This window comes from Bombus pascuorum, chromosome 6 (assembly GCF_905332965.1).
Source record: "Bombus pascuorum chromosome 6, iyBomPasc1.1, whole genome shotgun sequence".
NCBI lineage: Eukaryota > Metazoa > Arthropoda > Insecta > Hymenoptera > Apidae > Bombus > Bombus pascuorum.
Genome location: NC_083493.1, coordinates 6,646,770 through 6,673,976, shown reverse-complemented (window position 1 = coordinate 6,673,976; position 27,207 = coordinate 6,646,770).

Genomic DNA, 27,207 nt, shown 5'->3' with positions numbered 1-27,207 from the left:
TTACGTAATGACGTATAACGTTATATAGTATTACGTAATAACGTATAACGTTATATAGTATTACGTACTAACGTATAACGTTATATAGTATTACGTACTAACGTATAACGTCATATACTATTACGTACTAACGTGTAACGACATATACTATTACGTACTAACGTATAACGTTATATACTATTACGTACTAACGTATAACGTTATATAGTATTACGTACTAACGTATAACGTCATATACTATTACGTACTAACGTGTAACGTCACATACTATTACGTAATGACGTATAACGTTATATACTATTACGTACTAACCTATAACGTTATATACCATTACGTACTAACGTATAACGTTATATACTAATACGTAATAACGTATAACGTTATATGTTAATACGTGATGACGTATAACGTTATATACTATTACGTACTAACGTGTAACGTTATATGTTAATACGTACTAACGTATAACGTTATATAGTATTACGTACTAACGTATAACGTCATATACTAATACGTAGTAACGTATAACGTTATATACAAATACGTAATAACGTATAACGTTATATACTATTACGTAATGACGTATAACGTTATATACTATTACGTACTAACGTATAACGTTATATACCATTACGTACTAACGTGTAACGTCACATACTATTACGTACTAACGCATAACGTTATATAGTATTACGTAATAACGTATAACGTTATATACCATTACGTACTAACGTATAACGTTATATACAAATACGTAATAACGTATAACGTTATATGCTAATACGTAATAACGTATAACGTTATATACTAATACGTAATAACGTATAACGTTATATACTGTTACCTAATGACGTTTAACGTTATATGTTAATACGTAATGACGTATAACGTTATATACTATTACGTACTAACGTGTAACGACATATACTATTACGTACTAACGTATAACGTTATATACTATTACGTAATGACGTATAACGTTATATACTATTACGTAATTACGTGTAACGTTATATACTAATACGTTATAACGTATAACGTTATATACTAATACGTAATAACGTATAACGTTATATACTATTACGTAATGACGTGTAACGTTATATACGATTACGTAATGACGTGTAACGTTATATACTAATACGTAATAACGTGTAACGCTATATACTAATACGTACTAACGTATAACGTTATATACCATTACGTACTAACGTATAACGTTATATACTAATACGTAATAACGTATAACGTTATATGTTAATACGTGATGACGTATAACGTTATATACTATTACGTACTAACGTGTAAGGTTATTTGTTAATACGTACTAACGTATAACGTTATATACTATTACGTACTAACGTATAACGTTATATACCATTACGTAATGACGTATAACGTTATATACCTTTACGTACTAACGTATAACGTTATATAATATTACGTAATGACGTATAACGTTATATAGTATTACGTAATAACGTATAACGTTATATAGTATTACGTACTAACGTATAACGTTATATAGTATTACGTACTAACGTATAACGTCATATACAATTACGTACTAACGTGTAACGTCACATACTATTACGTACTAACGAATAACGTTATATAGTATTACGTAATAACGTATAACGTTATATACTATTACGTAATGACGTATAACGTTATATACTATTACGTACTAACGTATAACGATATATACTAATACGTAATAATGTATAACGTTATATACTATTACGTGCTAACGTGTAACGTTATATACTATTACGTACTAACGTGTAACGTTATATACTAATACGTAATAACGTATAACGTTATATACTAATACGTAATAACGTATAACGTTATATACAAATACGTAATAACGTATAACGTTATATGTTAATACGTGATGACGTATAACGTTATATACTATTACGTACTAACGTGTAAGGTTATTTGTTAATACGTACTAACGTATAACGTTATATACTATTACGTACTAACGTGTAACGTTATATACTATTACGTACTAACGTATAACGTTATATGCTAATACGTAATAACGTTATATACTAATACGTAATAACGTATAACGTTATATACTAATACGTAATAACGTATAACGTTATATGTTAATACATAATGACGTATAACGTTATATACCATTACGTAATGACGTATAACGTTATATACTAATACGTACTAACGTATAACGTTATATACTATTACGTACTAACGTATAACGTTATATACTAATACGTAATAACGTATAACGTTATATGTTAATACATAATGACGTATAACGTTATATACCATTACGTAATGACGTATAACGTTATACACTAATACGTACTAACGTATAACGTTATATACTATTACGTACTAACGTGTAACGTTATATACTAATACGTAATAACGTATTTACGTTATACACTAATACGTAATAACGTATAACGTTATATACTAATACGTAATAACGTATAACGTTATATACTATTACGCACTGACGTATAACGTTATATACTAATACGTAATAACGTCTAACGTTATATACTATTACGTACTAACGTCTAACGTTATATACTATTACGTAATGACGTAAAACGTTATATACTAATACGTAATAACATATAACGTTATATAGTATTACGTAATAACGTATAACATTATATACTATTACGTACTAACGTGTAACGTTATATACTATTACGTACTAACGTATAACGTTATATGCTAATACGTAATAACGTTATATACTAATACGTAATAACGTATAACGTTATATACTAATACGTAATAACGTATAACGTTATATACAAATACGTAATAACGTATAACGTTATATACTCTTACGTAATGACGTATAACGTTATATACTATTACGTACTAACGTATAACGTTATATACTAATACGTAATAACGTATAACGTTATATGTTAATACATAATGACGTATAACGTTATATACCATTACGTAATGACGTATAACGTTATATACTAATACGTACTAACGTATAACGTTATATACCATTACGTAATGACGTATAACGTTATATACCATTACGTACTAACGTATAACGTTATATACTATTACGTAATGACGTATAACGTTATACAGTATTACGTAATAACGTATAACGTCATATAGTATTACGTACTAACGTATAACGTTATATAGTATTACGTACTAACGTATAACGTTATATACTATTACGTACTAACGTATAACGTTATATACTATTACGTAATGACGTATAACGTTATATAGTATTACGCAATAACGTATAACGTTATATACCATTACGTAATGACGTATAACGTAATATACCATTACGTAATGACGTATAACGTTATATACTATTACGTACTAACGTGTAACGTTATATACTAATACGTAATAACGTATAACGTTATATACTAATACGTAATAACGTATAACGTTATATACTAATACGTAATAACGTATAACGTTATATACAAATACGTAATAACGTATAACGTTATGTACTATTACGTAATGACGTATAACGTTATATACCATTACGTACTAACGTATAACGTTATATACTAATACGTAATAACGTATAACATTATATACTATTACGTACTAATGCATAACGTTATATAGTATTACGTAATAACGTATAACGTTATATACCATTACGTAATGACGTATAACGTTATATACCATTACGTAATGACGTATAACGTTATATACTATTACGTACTAACGTATAACGTTATATAGTATTACGTAATAACGTATAACGTTATATACCATTACGTAGTGACGTATAACGATATATACCATTACGTAATGACGTATAACGTTATATACTATTACGTACTAACGTATAACGTTATATACTATTACGTACTAACGTATAACGTTATATACTATTACGTAATGACGTAGAACGTTATATAGTATTACGTAATAACGTATAACGTTATATACCATTACGTAATGACGTATAACGTAATATACCATTACGTAATGACGTATAACGTTATATACTATTACGTACTAACGTATAACGTTATATACTAATATGTACTAACGTATAACGTTATATACTGTTACGTAATGACGTATAACGTTATATACTATGACGTACTAACATATAACGTTATATACTAATACGTAATAACGTATAACGTTATATGTTAATACGTAATGACGTATAACGTTATATACCATTACGTAATGACGTATAACGTTATATACTAATACGTACTAACGTATAACGTTATATACCATTACGTAATGACGTATAACGTTATATACCATTACGTACTAACGTATAACGTTATATACTATTACGTAATGACGTATAACGTTATATAGTATTACGTAATAACGTATAACGTTATATAGTATTACGTACTAACGTATAACGTTATATAGTATTACGTACTATCGTATAACGTCATATACTATTACGTACTAACGTGTAACGTCATATACCATTACGTACTAACGTATAACGTTATATACTATTACGTACTAACGTATAACGTTATATAGTATTACGTACTAACGTATAACGTCATATACTATAACGTACTAACGTGTAACGTCACATACTATTACGTAATGACGTATAACGTTATATACTATTACGTACTAACCTATAACGTTATATACCATTACGTACTAACGTATAACGTTATATACTAATACGTAATAACGTATAACGTTATATGTTAATACGTGATGACGTATAACGTTATATACTATTACGTACTAACGTGTAACGTTATATGTTAATACGTACTAACGTATAACGTTATATAGTATTACGTACTAACGTATAACGTCATATACTAATACGTAGTAACGTATAACGTTATATACAAATACGTAATAACGTATAACGTTATATACTATTACGTAATGACGTATAACGTTATATACTATTACGTACTAACGTATAACGTTATATACCATTACGTACTAACGTGTAACGTCACATACTATTACGTACTAACGCATAACGTTATATAGTATTACGTAATAACGTATAACGTTATATACCATTACGTACTAACGTATAACGTTATATACAAATACGTAATAACGTATAACGTTATATGCTAATACGTAATAACGTATAACGTTATATACTAATACGTAATAACGTATAACGTTATATACTGTTACCTAATGACGTTTAACGTTATATGTTAATACGTAATGACGTATAACGTTATATACTATTACGTACTAACGTGTAACGACATATACTATTACGTACTAACGTATAACGTTATATACTATTACGTAATGACGTATAACGTTATATACTATTACGTAATTACGTGTAACGTTATATACTAATACGTTATAACGTATAACGTTATATACTAATACGTAATAACGTATAACGTTATATACTATTACGTAATGACGTGTAACGTTATATACGATTACGTAATGACGTGTAACGTTATATACTAATACGTAATAACGTGTAACGCTATATACTAATACGTACTAACGTATAACGTTATATACCATTACGTACTAACGTATAACGTTATATACTAATACGTAATAACGTATAACGTTATATGTTAATACGTGATGACGTATAACGTTATATACTATTACGTACTAACGTGTAAGGTTATTTGTTAATACGTACTAACGTATAACGTTATATACTATTACGTACTAACGTATAACGTTATATACCATTACGTAATGACGTATAACGTTATATACCTTTACGTACTAACGTATAACGTTATATAATATTACGTAATGACGTATAACGTTATATAGTATTACGTAATAACGTATAACGTTATATAGTATTACGTACTAACGTATAACGTTATATAGTATTACGTACTAACGTATAACGTCATATACAATTACGTACTAACGTGTAACGTCACATACTATTACGTACTAACGAATAACGTTATATAGTATTACGTAATAACGTATAACGTTATATACTATTACGTAATGACGTATAACGTTATATACTATTACGTACTAACGTATAACGATATATACTAATACGTAATAATGTATAACGTTATATACTATTACGTGCTAACGTGTAACGTTATATACTATTACGTACTAACGTGTAACGTTATATACTAATACGTAATAACGTATAACGTTATATACTAATACGTAATAACGTATAACGTTATATACAAATACGTAATAACGTATAACGTTATATGTTAATACGTGATGACGTATAACGTTATATACTATTACGTACTAACGTGTAAGGTTATTTGTTAATACGTACTAACGTATAACGTTATATACTATTACGTACTAACGTATAACTTTATATACCATTACGTAATGACGTATAACGTTATATACCTTTACGTACTAACGTATAACGTTATATAATATTACGTAATGACGTATAACGTTATATAGTATTACGTAATAACGTATAACGTTATATAGTATTACGTACTAACGTATAACGTTATATAGTATTACGTACTAACGTATAACGTCATATACAATTACGTACTAACGTGTAACGTCACATACTATTACGTACTAACGAATAACGTTATATAGTATTACGTAATAACGTATAACGTTATATACTAATACGTAATAACGTATAACGTTATATACTAATACGTAATAACGTATAACGTTATATACTAATACGTAATAACGTATAACGTTATATACTGTAGCGTAATGACGTATAACGTTATATACCATTACGTACTAACGTATAACGTTATATACTATTACGAACTAACGTATAACGTTATATACTAATACGTAATAACGTATAACGTTATATACTAATACGTAATAACGTATAACGTTATATACTAATACGTAATAACGTATAACGTTATATACTAATACGTAATAACGTATAACGTTATATACTAATACGTAATAACGTATAACGTTATATACTGTAGCGTAATGACGTATAACGTTATATACCATTACGTACTAACGTATAACGTTATATACTATTACGAACTAACGTATAACGTTATATACTATTACGTAATAACGTATAACGTTATATACTATTACGTAATAACGTATAACGTTATATGCTATTACGTACTAACGTATAACGTTATATACTATTACGTAATGACGTATAACGTTATATACTATTACGTACTAACGTATAACGTTATATACTATTACTTAATAAGGTATATCGTTATATAGTATTACGTAATGACGTATAACGTTATATACTATTACGTACTAACGTGTAACGTTATATACTATTACGTACTAACGTGTAACGTTATATACTAATACGTACTAACGTGTAACGTTATATACTAATACGTACTAACGTGTAACGTTATATACTAATACGTACTAAAGTGTAACGTTAAATACTAATACGTACTAAGGTGTAACGTTATATACTGATACGTAATAACGTATAACGTTATATACTAATACGTAATAACGTATAACGTTATATACTATTACGTAATGACGTATAACGTTATATACTATTACGTACTAACGTATAACGTCATATCCTATTACGTACTAACGTATAACGTTATATACTATTACTTAATAACGTATAACGTTATATACTATTACGTAATAACGTATAACGTTATATACTATTACGTACTAACGTATAACGTCATATACTATTACGTACTAACGTATAACGACATATACTATTACGTACTAACGTATAACGTTATATACTATTACGTAATGACGCATAACGTTATATACTATTACGTAATTACGTGTAACGTTATGTACTAATACGTAATAACGTATAACGTTATATACTAATACGTAATAACGTATAACGTTATATACTATTACGTAATGACGTGTAACGTTATGTACGATTACGTAATGACGTGTAACGTTATATACTAATACGTAATAACGTGTAACGCTATATACTAATACGTACTAACGTATAACGTTATATACCATTACGTACTAACGTATAACGTTATATACTAATACGTAATAACGTATAACGTTATATGTTAATACGTGATGACGTATAACGTTATATACTATTACGTACTAACGTGTAAGGTTATTTGTTAATACGTACTAACGTATAACGTTATATACTATTACGTACTAACGTATAACGTTATATACCATTACGTAATGACGTATAACGTTATATACCTTTACGTACTAACGTATAACGTTATATAATATTACGTAATGACGTATAACGTTATATAGTATTACGTAATAACGTATAACGTTATATAGTATTACGTACTAACGTATAACGTTATATAGTATTGCGTACTAACGTATAACGTCATATACAATTACGTACTAACGTGTAACGTCACATACTATTACGTACTAACGAATAACGTTATATAGTATTACGTAATAACGTATAACGTTATATACTATTACGTAATGACGTATAACGTTATATACTATTACGTACTAACGTATAACGATATATACTAATACGTAATAATGTATAACGTTATATACTATTACGTACTAACGTGTAACGTTATATACTAATACGTAATAACGTATTTACGTTATATACTAATACGTAATAACGTATAACGTTATATACTAATACGTAATAACGTATAACGTTATATACTATTACGTACTAACGTATAACGTTATATACTAATACGTAATAACGTCTAACGTTATATACTATTACGTAATAACGTCTAACGTTATATACTATTACGTACTAACGTCTAACGTTATATACTATTACGTAATGACGTAAAACGTTATATACTAATACGTAATAACATATAACGTTATATAGTATTACGTAATAACGTATAACATTATATACTATTACGTACTAACGTGTAACGTTATATACTATTACGTACTAACGTATAACGTTATATGCTAATACGTAATAACGTTATATACTAATACGTAATAACGTATAACGTTATATACTAATACGTAATAACGTATAACGTTATATACAAATACGTAATAAGGTATAACGTTATATACTCTTACGTAATGACGTATAACGTTATATACTATTACGTACTAACGTATAACGTTATATACTAATACGTAATAACGTACAACGTTATATGTTAATACATAATGACGTATAACGTTATATACCATTACGTAATGACGTATAACGTTATATACTAATACGGACTAACGTATAACGTTATATACTATTACGTAATGACGTATAACGTTATATAGTATTACGTAATAACGTATAACGTCATATAGTATTACGTACTAACGTATAACGTTATATAGTATTACGGACTAACGTATAACGTCATATACTATTACGTACTAACGTGTAACGACATATACTATTACGTACTAACGTATAACGTTATATACTATTACGTACTAACGTGTAACGTTATATACTAATACGTAATAACGTATTTACGTTATATACTAATACGTAATAACGTATAACGTTATATACTAATACGTAATAACGTATAACGTTATATACTATTACGTACTGACGTACAACGTTATATACTAATACGTAATAACGTCTAACGTTATATACTATTACGTACTAACGTCTAACGTTATATACTATTACGTAATGACGTAAAACGTTATATACTAATACGTAATAACATATAACGTTATATAGTATTACGTAATAACGTATAACATTATATACTATTACGTACTAACGTGTAACGTTATATACTATTACGTACTAACGTATAACGTTATATGCTAATACGTAATAACGTTATATACTAATACGTAATAACGTATAACGTTATATACTAATACGTAATAACGTATAACGTTATATACAAATACGTAATAAGGTATAACGTTATATACTCTTACGTAATGACGTATAACGTTATATACTATTACGTACTAACGTATAACGTTATATACTAATACGTAATAACGTATAACGTTATATGTTAATACATAATGACGTATAACGTTATATACCATTACGTAATGACGTATAACGTTATATACTAATACGTACTAACGTATAACGTTATATACCATTACGTAATGACGTATAACGTTATATACCATTACGTACTAACGTATAACGTTATATACTATTACGTAATGACGTATAACGTTATATAGTATTACGTAATAACGTATAACGTCACATAGTATTACGTACTAACGTATAACGTTATATAGTATTACGGACTAACGTATAACGTTATATACTATTACGTAATAACGTATAACGTTATATACTATTACGTAATGACGTATAACGTTATATAGTATTACGCAATAACGTATAACGTTATATACCATTACGTAATGACGTATAACGTAATATACCATTACGTAATGACGTATAACGTTATATACTATTACGTACTAACGTGTAACGTTATATACTAATACGTAATAACGTATAACGTTATATACTAATACGTAATAACGTATAACGTTATATACAAATACGTAATAACGTATAACGTTATATACTATTACGTAATGACGTATAACGTTATATACCATTACGTACTAACGTATAACGTTATATACTAATACGTAATAACGTATAACATTATATACTATTACGTACTAATGCATAACGTTATGTAGTGTTACGTAATAACGTACAACGTTATATACCATTACGTAATGACGTATAACGTTATATACCATTACGTAATGACGTATAACGTTATATACTATTACGTACTAACGTATAACGTTATATAGTATTACGTAATAACGTATAACGTTATATACCATTACGTAATGACGTATAACGATATATACCATTACGTAATGACGTATAACGTTATATACTATTACGTACTAACGTATAACGTTATATACTATTACGTACTAACGTATAACGTTATATACTATTACGTAATGACGTATAACGTTATATAGTATTACGTAATAACGTATAACGTTATATACCATTACGTAATGACGTATAACGTAATATACCATTACGTAATGACGTATAACGTTATATACTATTACGTACTAACGTATAACGTTATATACTAATACGTACTAACGTATAACGTTATATACTGTTACGTAATGACGTATAACGTTATATACTATGACGTACTAACGTATAACGTTATATACTAATACGTAATAACGTATAACGTTATATGTTAATACGTAATGACGTATAACGTTATATACCATTACGTAATAACGTATAACGTTATATACTAATACGTAATAACGTATAACGTTTTATACTATTACGTAATGACGTATAACGTTATATGCTATTACGTACTAACGTGTAACGACATATACTATTACGTACTAACGTATAACGTTATATACTATTACGTACTAACGTGTAACGTTATATACTATTACGTAATGACGTATAACGTTATATAGTATTACGTAATAACGTATAACGTTATATACTAATACGTAATAACGTACAACGTTATATGTTAATACATAATGACGTATAACGTTATATACCATTACGTAATGACGTATAACGTTATATACTAATACGGACTAACGTATAACGTTATATACTATTACGTAATGACGTATAACGTTATATAGTATTACGTAATAACGTATAACGTCATATAGTATTACGTACTAACGTATAACGTTATATAGTATTACGGACTAACGTATAACGTCATATACTATTACGTACTAACGTGTAACGACATATACTATTACGTACTAACGTATAACGTTATATACTATTACGTACTAACGTGTAACGTTATATACTAATACGTAATAACGTATTTACGTTATATACTAATACGTAATAACGTATAACGTTATATACTAATACGTAATAACGTATAACGTTATATACTATTACGTACTGACGTATAACGTTATATACTAATACGTAATAACGTCTAACGTTATATACTATTACGTACTAACGTCTAACGTTATATACTATTACGTAATGACGTAAAACGTTATATACTAATACGTAATAACATATAACGTTATATAGTATTACGTAATAACGTATAACATTATATACTATTACGTACTAACGTGTAACGTTATATACTATTACGTACTAACGTATAACGTTATATGCTAATACGTAATAACGTTATATACTAATACGTAATAACGTATAACGTTATATACTAATACGTAATAACGTATAACGTTATATACAAATACGTAATAAAGTATAACGTTATATACTCTTACGTAATGACGTATAACGTTATATACTATTACGTACTAACGTATAACGTTATATACTAATACGTAATAACGTATAACGTTATATGTTAATACATAATGACGTATAACGTTATATACCATTACGTAATGACGTATAACGTTATATACTAATACGTACTAACGTATAACGTTATATACCATTACGTAATGACGTATAACGTTATATACCATTACGTACTAACGTATAACGTTATATACTATTACGTAATGACGTATAACGTTATATAGTATTACGTAATAACGTATAACGTCATATAGTATTACGTACTAACGTATAACGTTATATAGTATTACGGACTAACGTATAACGTTATATACTATTACGTAATAACGTATAACGTTATATACTATTACGTAATGACGTATAACGTTATATAGTATTACGCAATAACGTATAACGTTATATACCATTACGTAATGACGTATAACGTAATATACCATTACGTAATGACGTATAACGTTATATACTATTACGTACTAACGTGTAACGTTATATACTAATACGTAATAACGTATAACGTTATATACTAATACGTAATAACGTATAACGTTATATACAAATACGTAATAACGTATAACGTTATATACTATTACGTAATGACGTATAACGTTATATACCATTACGTACTAACGTATAACGTTATATACTAATACGTAATAACGTATAACATTATATACTATTACGTACTAATGCATAACGTTATGTAGTGTTACGTAATAACGTACAACGTTATATACCATTACGTAATGACGTATAACGTTATATACCATTACGTAATGACGTATAACGTTATATACTATTACGTACTAACGTATAACGTTATATAGTATTACGTAATAACGTATAACGTTATATACCATTACGTAATGACGTATAACGATATATACCATTACGTAATGACGTATAACGTTATATACTATTACGTACTAACGTATAACGTTATATACTATTACGTACTAACGTATAACGTTATATACTATTACGTAATGACGTATAACGTTATATAGTATTACGTAATAACGTATAACGTTATATACCATTACGTAATGACGTATAACGTAATATACCATTACGTGATGACGTATAACGTTATATACTATTACGTACTAACGTATAACGTTATATACTAATACGTACTAACGTATAACGTTATATACTGTTACGTAATGACGTATAACGTTATATACTATGACGTACTAACGTATAACGTTATATACTAATACGTAATAACGTATAACGTTATATGTTAATACGTAATGACGTATAACGTTATATACCATTACGTAATAACGTATAACGTTATATACTAATACGTAATAACGTATAACGTTTTATACTATTACGTAATGACGTATAACGTTATATGCTATTACGTACTAACGTATAACGTTATGTGCTATTACGTACTAACGTATAACGTTATATACTATTACGTAATGACGTATAACGTTATATACTATTACGTACTAACGTATAACGTTATATACTATTACTTAATAAGGTATAACGTTATATAGTATTACGTAATGACGTATAACGTTATATACTATTACGTACTAACGTGTAACGTTATATACTATTCTGTACTAACGTGTAACGTTATAAACTAATACGTACTAACGTGTAACGTTATATACTAATACGTACTAAAGTGTAACGTTAAATACTAATACGTACTAAGGTGTAACGTTATATACTGATACGTAATAACGTATAACGTTATATACTAATACGTAATAACGTATAACGTTATATACTATTACGTAATGACGTATAACGTTATATACTATTACGTACTAACGTATAACGTCATATCCTATTACGTACTAACGTATAACGTTATATACTATTACTTAATAACGTATAAGGTTATATACTATTACGTAATAACGTATAACGTTATATACTATTACGTACTAACGTATAACGTCATATACTATTACGTACTAACGTATAACGACATATACTATTACGTACTAACGTATAACGTTATATACTATTACGTAATGACGTATAACGTTATATACTATTACGTAATTACGTGTAACGTTATATACTAATACGTAATAACGTATAACGTTATATACTAATACGTAATAACGTATAACGTTATATACTATTACGTAATGACGTGTAACGTTATGTACGATTACGTAATGACGTGTAACGTTATATACTAATACGTAATAACGTGTAACGCTATATACTAATACGTACTAACGTATAACGTTATATACCATTACGTACTAACGTATAACGTTATATACTAATACGTAATAACGTATAACGTTATATGTTAATACGTGATGACGTATAACGTTATATACTATTACGTACTAACGTCTAACGTTATATACTATTACGTAATGACGTAAAACGTTATATACTAATACGTAATAACATATAACGTTATATAGTATTACGTAATAACGTATAACATTATATACTATTACGTACTAACGTGTAACGTTATATACTATTACGTACTAACGTGTAACGTTATATACTATTACGTACTAACGTATAACGTTATATGCTAATACGTAATAACGTTATATACTAATACGTAATAACGTATAACGTTATGTACTAATACGTAATAACGTATAACGTTATATACAAATACGTAATAAGGTATAACGTTATATACTCTTACGTACTAACGTGTAACGTTATATACTATTACGTACTAACGTATAACGTTATATGCTAATACGTAATAACGTTATATACTAATACGTAATAACGTATAACGTTATATACTAATACGTAATAACGTATAACGTTATATACTATTACGTACTAACGTCTAACGTTATATACTATTACGTAATGACGTAAAACGTTATATACTAATACGTAATAACATATAACGTTATATAGTATTACGTAATAACGTATAACATTATATACTATTACGTACTAACGTGTAACGTTATATACTATTACGTACTAACGTGTAACGTTATATACTATTACGTACTAACGTATAACGTTATATGCTAATACGTAATAACGTTATATACTAATACGTAATAACGTATAACGTTATATACTAATACGTAATAACGTATAACGTTATATACAAATACGTAATAAGGTATAACGTTATATACTCTTACGTAATGACGTATAACGTTATATACTATTACGTACTAACGTATAACGTTATATACTAATACGTAATAACGTATAACGTTATATGTTAATACATAATGACGTATAACGTTATATACCATTACGTAATGACGTATAACGTTATATACTAATACGTACTAACGTATAACGTTATATACTATTACGTAATGACGTATAACGTTATATAGTATTACGTAATAACGTATAACGTCATATAGTATTACGTACTAACGTATAACGTTATATAGTATTACGGACTAACGTATAACGTCATATACTATTACGTACTAACGTGTTACGACATATACTATTACGTACTAACGTATAACGTTATATACTATTACGTACTAACGTGTAACGTTATATACTAATACGTAATAACGTATTTACGTTATATACTAATATGTAATAACGTATAACGTCATATCCTATTACGTACTAACGTATAACGTTATATACTATTACTTAATAACGTATAACGTTATATACTATTACGTAATAACGTATAACGTTATATACTATTACGTACTAACGTATAACGTCATATACTATTACGTACTAACGTATAACGACATATACTATTACGTACTAACGTATAACGTTATATACTATTACGTAATGACGTATAACGTTATATACTATTACGTAATTACGTGTAACGTTATATACTAATACGTAATAACGTATAACGTTATATACTAATACGTAATAACGTATAACGTTATATACTATTACGTAATGACGTGTAACGTTATGTACGATTACGTAATGACGTGTAACGTTATATACTAATACGTAATAACGTGTAACGCTATATACTAATACGTACTAACGTATAACGTTATATACCATTACGTACTAACGTATAACGTTATATACTAATCCGTAATAACGTATAACGTTATATGCTAATACGTAATAACGTTATATACTAATACGTAATAACGTATAACGTTATATACTAATACGTAATAACGTATAACGTTATATACAAATACGTAATAAGGTATAACGATATATACTCTTACGTAATGACGTATAACGTTATATACTATTACGTACTAACGTATAACGTTATATACTAATACGTAATAACGTATAACGTTATATGTTAATACATAATGACGTATAACGTTATATACCATTACGTAATGACGTATAACGTTATATACTAATACGTACTAACGTATAACGTTATATACTATTACGTAATGACGTATAACGTTATATAGTATTACGTAATAACGTATAACGTCATATAGTATTACGTACTAACGTATAACGTTATATAGTATTACGGACTAACGTATAACGTCATATACTATTACGTAATGACGTATAACGTAATATACCATTACGTAATGACGTATAACGTTATATACTATTACGTACTAACGTATAACGTTATATACTAATACGTACTAACGTATAACGTTATATACTGTTACGTAATGACGTATAACGTTATATACTATGACGTACTAACGTATAACGTTATATACTAATACGTAATAACGTATAACGTTATATACTATTACGTAATGACGTATAACGTTATATACCATTACGTAATAACGTATAACGTTATATACTATTACGTAATGACGTATAACGTTATATAGTATTACGTAATAACGTATAACGTTATATACCATTACGTAATGACGTATAACGTAATATACCGTTACGTAATGACGTATAACGTTATATACCATTACGTAATGACGTATAACGTTATATACTATTACGTACTAACGTATAACGTTATATAGTATTACGTAATAACGTATAACGTTATATACCATTACGTAATGACGTATAACGATATATACCATTACGTAATGACGTATAACGTTATATACTATTACGTACTAACGTATAACGTTATATACTATTACGTACTAACGTATAACGTTATATACTATTACGTAATGACGTATAACGTTATATAGTATTACGTAATAACGTATAACGTTATATACCATTACGTAATGACGTATAACGTAATATACCATTACGTAATGACGTATAACGTTATATACTATTACGTACTAACGTATAACGTTATATACTAATACGTACTAACGTATAACGTTATATACTGTTACGTAATGACGTATAACGTTATATACTATGACGTACTAACGTATAACGTTATATACTAATACGTAATAACGTATAACGTTATATGTTAATACGTAATGACGTATAACGTTATATACCATTACGTAATAACGTATAACGTTATATACTAATACGTAATAACGTATAACGTTTTATACTATTACGTAATGACGTATAACGTTATATGCTATTACGTACTAACGTATAACGTTATATGCTATTACGTACTAACGTATAACGTTATATACTATTACGTAATGACGTATAACGTTATATACTATTACTTAATAAGGTATAACGTTATATAGTATTACGTAATGACGTATAACGTTATATAGTATTACGTACTAACGTATAACGTTATACAGTATTACGTAATGACGTATAACGTTATATACTATTACGTACTAACGTGTAAGGTTATTTGTTAATACGTACTAACGTATAACGTTATATACTATTACGTACTAACGTATAACGTTATATACCATTACGTAATGACGTATAACGTTATATACCTTTACGTACTAACGTATAACGTTATATACTATTACTTAATAAGGTATAACGTTATATAGTATTACGTAATGACGTATAACGTTATATGTTAATACGTAATGACGTATAACGTTATATACCATTACGTAATAACGTATAACGTTATATGCTATTACGTACTAACGTATAACGTTATATGCTATTACGTACTAACGTATAACGTTATATACTATTACGTAATGACGTATAACGTTATATACTATTACTTAATAAGGTATAACGTTATATAGTATTACGTAATGACGTATAACGTTATATACTATTACGTACTAACGTGTAACGTTATATACTATTACGTACTAACGTGTAACGTTATAAACTAATACGTACTAACGTGTAACGTTATATACTAATACGTACTAAAGTGTAACGTTAAATACTAATACGTACTAAGGTGTAACGTTATATACTGATACGTAATAACGTATAACGTTATATACTAATACGTAATAACGTATAACGTTATATACTATTACGTAATGACGTATAACGTTATATACTATTACGTACTAACGTATAACGTCATATCCTATTACGTACTAACGTATAACGTTATATACTATTACTTAATAACGTATAACGTTATATACTATTACGTAATAACGTATAACGTTATATACTATTACGTACTAACGTATAACGTCATATACTATTACGTACTAACGTATAACGACATATACTATTACGTACTAACGTATAACGTTATATACTATTACGTAATGACGTATAACGTTATATACTATTACGTAATTACGTGTAACGTTATATACTAATACGTAATAACGTATAACGTTATATACTAATACGTAATAACGTATAACGTTATATACTATTACGTAATGACGTGTAACGTTATGTACGATTACGTAATGACGTGTAACGTTATATACTAATACGTAATAACGTGTAACGCTATATACTAATACGTACTAACGTATAACGTTATATACCATTACGTACTAACGTATAACGTTATATACTAATACGTAATAACGTATAACGTTATATGTTAATACGTGATGACGTATAACGTTATATACTATTACGTACTAACGTGTAAGGTTATTTGTTAATACGTACTAACGTATAACGTTATATACTATTACGTACTAACGTATAACGTTATATACCATTACGTAATGACGTATAACGTTATATACCTTTACGTACTAACGTATAACGTTATATAATATTACGTAATGACGTATAACGTTATATAGTATTACGTAATAACGTATAACGTTATATAGTATTACGTACTAACGTATAACGTTATATAGTATTACGTACTAACGTATAGCGTCATATACAATTACGTACTAACGTGTAACGTCACATACTATTACGTACTAACGAATAACGTTATATAGTATTACGTAATAACGTATAACGTTATATACTATTACGTAATGACGTATAACGTTATATACTATTACGTACTAACGTATAACGATATATACTAATACGTAATAATGTATAACGTTATATACTATTACGTACTAACGTGTAACGTTATATACTAATACGTAATAACGTATTTACGTTATATACTAATACGTAATAACGTATAACGTTATATACTAATACGTAATAACGTATAACGTTATATACTAATACGTAATAACATATAACGTTATATAGTATTACGTAATAACGTATAACATTATATAGTATTACGTACTAACGTGTAACGTTATATACTATTACGTACTAGCGTGTAACGTTATATACTATTACGTACTAACGTATAACGTTATATGCTAATACGTAATAACGTTATATACTAATACGTAATAACGTATAACGTTATATGCTAATACGTAATAACGTTATATACTAATACGTAATAACGTATAACGTTATATACTAATACGTAATAACGTATAACGTTATATACTAATACGTAATAACGTATAACGTTATATACAAATACGTAATAAGGTATAACGTTATATACTCTTACGTAATGACGTATAACGTTATATACTATTACGTACTAACGTATAACGTTATATACTAATACGTAATAACGTATAACGTTATATGTTAATACATAATGACGTATAACGTTATATACCATTACGTAATGACGTATAACGTTATATACTAATACGTACTAACGTATAACGTTATATACTATTACGTAATGACGTATAACGTTATATAGTATTACGTAATAACGTATAACGTCATATAGTATTACGTACTAACGTATAACGTTATATAGTATTACGGACTAACGTATAACGTCATATACTATTACGTACTAACGTGTTACGACATATACTATTACGTACTAACGTATAACGTTATATACTATTACGTACTAACGTGTAACGTTATATACTAATACGTAATAACGTATTTACGTTATATACTAATATGTAATAACGTATAACGTCATATCCTATTACGTACTAACGTATAACGTTATATACTATTACTTAATAACGTATAACGTTATATACTATTACGTAATAACGTATAACGTTATATACTATTACGTACTAACGTATAACGTCATATACTATTACGTACTAACGTATAACGACATATACTATTACGTACTAACGTATAACGTTATATACTATTACGTAATGACGTATAACGTTATATACTATTACGTAATTACGTGTAACGTTATATACTAATACGTAATAACGTATAACGTTATATACTAATACGTAATAACGTATAACGTTATATACTATTACGTAATGACGTGTAACGTTATGTACGATTACGTAATGACGTGTAACGTTATATACTAATACGTAATAACGTGTAACGCTATATACTAATACGTACTAACGTATAACGTTATATACCATTACGTACTAACGTATAACGTTATATACTAATCCGTAATAACGTATAACGTTATATGCTAATACGTAATAACGTTGTATACTAATACGTAATAACGTATAACGTTATATACTAATACGTAATAACGTATAACGTTATATACTAATACGTAATAACGTATAACGTTATATACAAATACGTAATAAGGTATAACGATATATACTCTTACGTAATGACGTATAACGTTATATACTATTACGTACTAACGTATAACGTTATATACTAATACGTAATAACGTATAACGTTATATGTTAATACATAATGACGTATAACGTTATATACCATTACGTAATGACGTATAACGTTATATACTAATACGTACTAACGTATAACGTTATATACTATTACGTAATGACGTATAACGTTATATAGTATTACGTAATAACGTATAACGTCATATAGTATTACGTACTAACGTATAACGTTATATAGTATTACGGACTAACGTATAACGTCATATACTATTACGTACTAACGTGTTACGACATATACTATTACGTACTAACGTATAACGTTATATACTATTACGTACTAACGTGTAACGTTATATACTAATACGTAATAACGTATAACGTTATATGTTAATACATAATGACGTATAACGTTATATACTATTACGTACTAACGTGTAAGGTTATTTGTTAATACGTACTAACGTATAACGTTATATACTATTACGTACTAACGTATAACGTTATATACCATTACGTAATGACGTATAACGTTATATACCTTTACGTACTAACGTATAACGTTATATAATATTACGTAATGACGTATAACGTTATATAGTATTACGTAATAACGTATAACGTTATATACAAATACGTAATAAGGTATAACGTTATATACTCTTACGTAATGACGTATAACGTTATATACTATTACGTACTAACGTATAACGTTATATACTAATACGTAATAACGTATAACGTTATATGTTAATACATAATGACGTATAACGTTATATACCATTACGTAATGACGTATAACGTTATATACTAATACGTACTAACGTATAACGTTATATACTATTACGTAATGACGTATAACGTTATATAGTATTACGTAATAACGTATAACGTCATATAGTATTACGTACTAACGTATAACGTTATATAGTATTACGGACTAACGTATAACGTCATATACTATTACGTACTAACGTGTTACGACATATACTATTACGTACTAACGTATAACGTTATATACTATTACGTACTAACGTGTAACGTTATATACTAATACGTAATAACGTATTTACGTTATATACTAATATGTAATAACGTATAACGTCATATCCTATTACGTACTAACGTATAACGTTATATACTATTACTTAATAACGTATAAGGTTATATACTATTACGTAATAACGTATAACGTTATATACAAATACGTAATAAGGTATAACGTTATATACTCTTACGTAATGACGTATAACGTTATATACTATTACGTACTAACGTATAACGTTATATACTAATACGTAATAACGTATAACGTTATATGTTAATACATAATGACGTATAACGTTATATACCATTACGTAATAACGTATAACGTTATATACTATTACGTACTAACGTATAACGTCATATACTATTACGTACTAACGTATAACGACATATACTATTACGTACTAACGTATAACGTTATATACTATTACGTAATGACGTATAACGTTATATACTATTACGTAATTACGTGTAACGTTATATACTAATACGTAATAACGTATAACGTTATATACTAATACGTAATAACGTATAACGTTATATACTATTACGTAATGACGTGTAACGTTATGTACGATTACGTAATGACGTGTAACGTTATATACTAATACGTAATAACGTGTGACGCTATATACTAATACGTACTAACGTATAACGTTATATACCATTACGTACTAACGTATAACGTTATATACTAATACGTAATAACGTATAACGTTATATGTTAATACGTGATGACGTATAACGTTATATACTATTACGTACTAACGTGTAAGGTTATTTGTTAATACGTACTAACGTATAACGTTATATACTATTACGTACTAACGTATAACGTTATATACCATTACGTAATGACGTATAACGTTATATACCTTTACGTACTAACGTATAACGTTATATAATATTACGTAATGACGTATAACGTTATATAGTATTACGTAATAACGTATAACGTTATATAGTATTACGTACTAACGTATAACGTTATATAGTATTACGTACTAACGTATAACGTCATATACAATTACGTACTAACGTGTAACGTCACATACTATTACGTACTAACGAATAACGTTATATAGTATTACGTAATAACGTATAACGTTATATACTATTACGTAATGACGTATAACGTTATATACTATTACGTACTAACGTATAACGATATATACTAATACGTAATAATGTATAACGTTATATACTATTACGTACTAACGTGTAACGTTATATACTAATACGTAATAACGTATTTACGTTATATACTAATACGTAATAACGTATAACGTTATATACTAATACGTAATAACGTATAACGTTATATACTATTACGTACTAACGTATAACGTTATATACTAATACGTAATAACGTCTAACGTTATATACTATTACGTACTAACGTCTAACGTTATATACTATTACGTAATGACGTAAAACGTTATATACTAATACGTAATAACATATAACGTTATATAGTATTACGAAATAACGTATAACATTATATACTATTACGTACTAACGTGTAACGTTATATACTATTACGTACTAACGTGTAACGTTATATACTATTACGTACTAACGTATAACGTTATATGCTAATACGTAATAACGTTATATACTAATACGTAATAACGTATAACGTTATATAGTATTACGTAATAACGTATAACATTATATACTATTACGTACTAACGTATAACGTTATATACTAATACGTAATAACGTATAACGTTATATGTTAATACATAATGACGTATAACGTTATATACCATTACGTAATGACGTATAACGTTATATACTATTACGTAATGACGTATAACGTTATATAGTATTACGTAATAACGTATAACGTCATATAGTATTACGTACTAACGTATAACGTTATATAGTATTACGGACTAACGTATAACGTCATATAGTATTACGTACTAACGTATAACGTTATATAGTATTACGGACTAACGTATAACGTTATATACTATTACGTAATAACGTATAACGTTATATGTTAATACGTAATGACGTATGACGTTATATACCATTACGTAATAACGTATAACGTTATATACTAATACGTACTAACGTATAACGTTATATACTATTACGTAATGACGTATAACGTTATATAGTATTACGTAATAACGTATAACGTCATATAGTATTACGTACTAACGTATAACGTTATATAGTATTACGGACTAACGTATAACGTCATATACTATTACGTACTAACGTGTTACGACATATACTATTACGTACTAACGTATAACGTTATATACTATTACGTACTAACGTGTAACGTTATATACTAATACGTAATAACGTATTTACGTTATATACTAATATGTAATAACGTATAACGTTATATACTAATACGTAATAACGTATAACGTTATATACTATTACGTACTGACGTATAACGTTATATACTAATACGTAATAACGTATAACGTTATATACAAATACGTAATAAGGTATAACGTTATATACTCTTACGTAATGACGTATAACGTTATATACTATTACGTACTAACGTATAACGTTATATACTAATACGTAATAACGTATAACGTTATATGTTAATACATAATGACGTATAACGTTATATACCATTACGTAATGACGTATAACGTTATATACTAATACGTACTAACGTATAACGTTATATACTATTACGTAATGACGTATAACGTTATATAGTATTACGTAATAACGTATAACGTCATATAGTATTACGTAATAACGTATAACGTTATATACTATTACGTAATGACGTATAACGTTATATAGTATTACGCAATAACGTATAACGTTATATACCATTACGTAATGACGTATAACGTAATATACCATTACGTAATGACGTATAACGTTATATACTATTACGTACTAACGTATAACGTTATATACTAATACGTACTAACGTATAACGTTATATACTGTTACGTAATGACGTATAACGTTATATACTATGACGTACTAACGTATAACGTTATATACTAATACGTACTAACGTATAACGTTATATACTATTACGTAATGACGTATAACGTTATATACTATTACGTACTAACGTATAACGTTATATACTAATACGTAATAACGTATAACGTTATATGTTAATACGTAATGACGTATAACGTTATATACCATTACGTAATAACGTATAACGTTATATACTAATACGTAATAACGTATAACGTTTTATACTATTACGTAATGACGTATAACGTTATATGCTATTACGTACTAACGTATAACGTTATATGCTATTACGTACTAACGTATAACGTTATATACTATTACGTAATGACGTATAACGTTATATACTATTACGTAATGACGTATAACGTTATATACCATTACGTACTAACGTATAACGTTATATACTATTACGTAATGACGTATAACGTTATATAGTATTACGTAATAACGTATAACGTCATATAGTATTACGTACTAACGTATAACGTTATATAGTATTACGGACTAACGTATAACGTTATATACTATTACGTAATAACGTATAACGTTATATGTTAATACGTAATGACGTATGACGTTATATACCATTACGTAATAACGTATAACGTTATATACTAATACGTAATAACGTATAACGTTTTATACTATTACGTAATGACGTATAACGTTATATGCTATTACGTACTAACGTATAACGTTATATGCTATTACGTACTAACGTATAACGTTATATACTATTACGTAATGACGTATAACGTTATATACTATTACGTACTAACGTATAACGTTATATACTAATACGTAATAACGTATAACGTTATATGTTAATACGTAATGACGTATAACGTTATATACCATTACGTAATAACGTATAACGTTATATACTAATACGTAATAACGTATAACGTTTTATACTATTACGTAATGACGTATAACGTTATATGCTATTACGTACTAACGTATAACGTTATATGCTATTACGTACTAACGTATAACGTTATATACTATTACGTAATGACGTATAACGTTATATACTATTACGTAATGACGTATAACGTTATATAGTATTACGTAATAACGTATAACGTCATATAGTATTACGTAATAATGTATAACGTTATATACTATTACGTAATGACGTATAACGTTATATAGTATTACGCAATAACGTATAACGTTATATACCATTACGTAATGACGTATAACGTAATATACCATTACGTAATGACGTATAACGTTATATACTATTACGTACTAACGTATAACGTTATATACTAATACGTACTAACGTATAACGTTATATACTGTTACGTAATGACGTATAACGTTATATACTATGACGTACTAACGTATAACGTTATATACTAATACGTACTAACGTATAACGTTATATACTATTACGTAATGACGTATAACGTTATATACTATTACGTACTAACGTATAACGTTATATACTAATACGTAATAACGTATAACGTTATATACTAATACGTAATAACGTATAACGTTAATACGTAATGACGTATAACGTTATATACCATTACGTAATAACGTATAACGTTATATACTAATACGTAATAACGTATAACGTTATATACTAATACGTAATAACGTATAACGTTAATACGTAATGACGTATAACGTTATATACCATTACGTAATAACGTATAACGTTATATACTATTACGTAATGACGTATAACGTTATATAGTATTACGTAATAACGTATAACGTCATATAGTATTACGTACTAACGTATAACGTTATATAGTATTACGGACTAACGTATAACGTTATATACTATTACGTAATAACGTATAACGTTATATGTTAATACGTAATGACGTATGACGTTATATACCATTACGTAATAACGTATAACGTTATATACTAATACGTAATAACGTATAACGTTTTATACTATTACGTAATGACGTATAACGTTATATGCTATTACGTACTAACGTATAACGTTATATGCTATTACGTACTAACGTATAACGTTATATACTATTACGTAATGACGTATAACGTTATATACTATTACGTACTAACGTATAACGTTATATACTAATACGTAATAACGTATAACGTTATATGTTAAT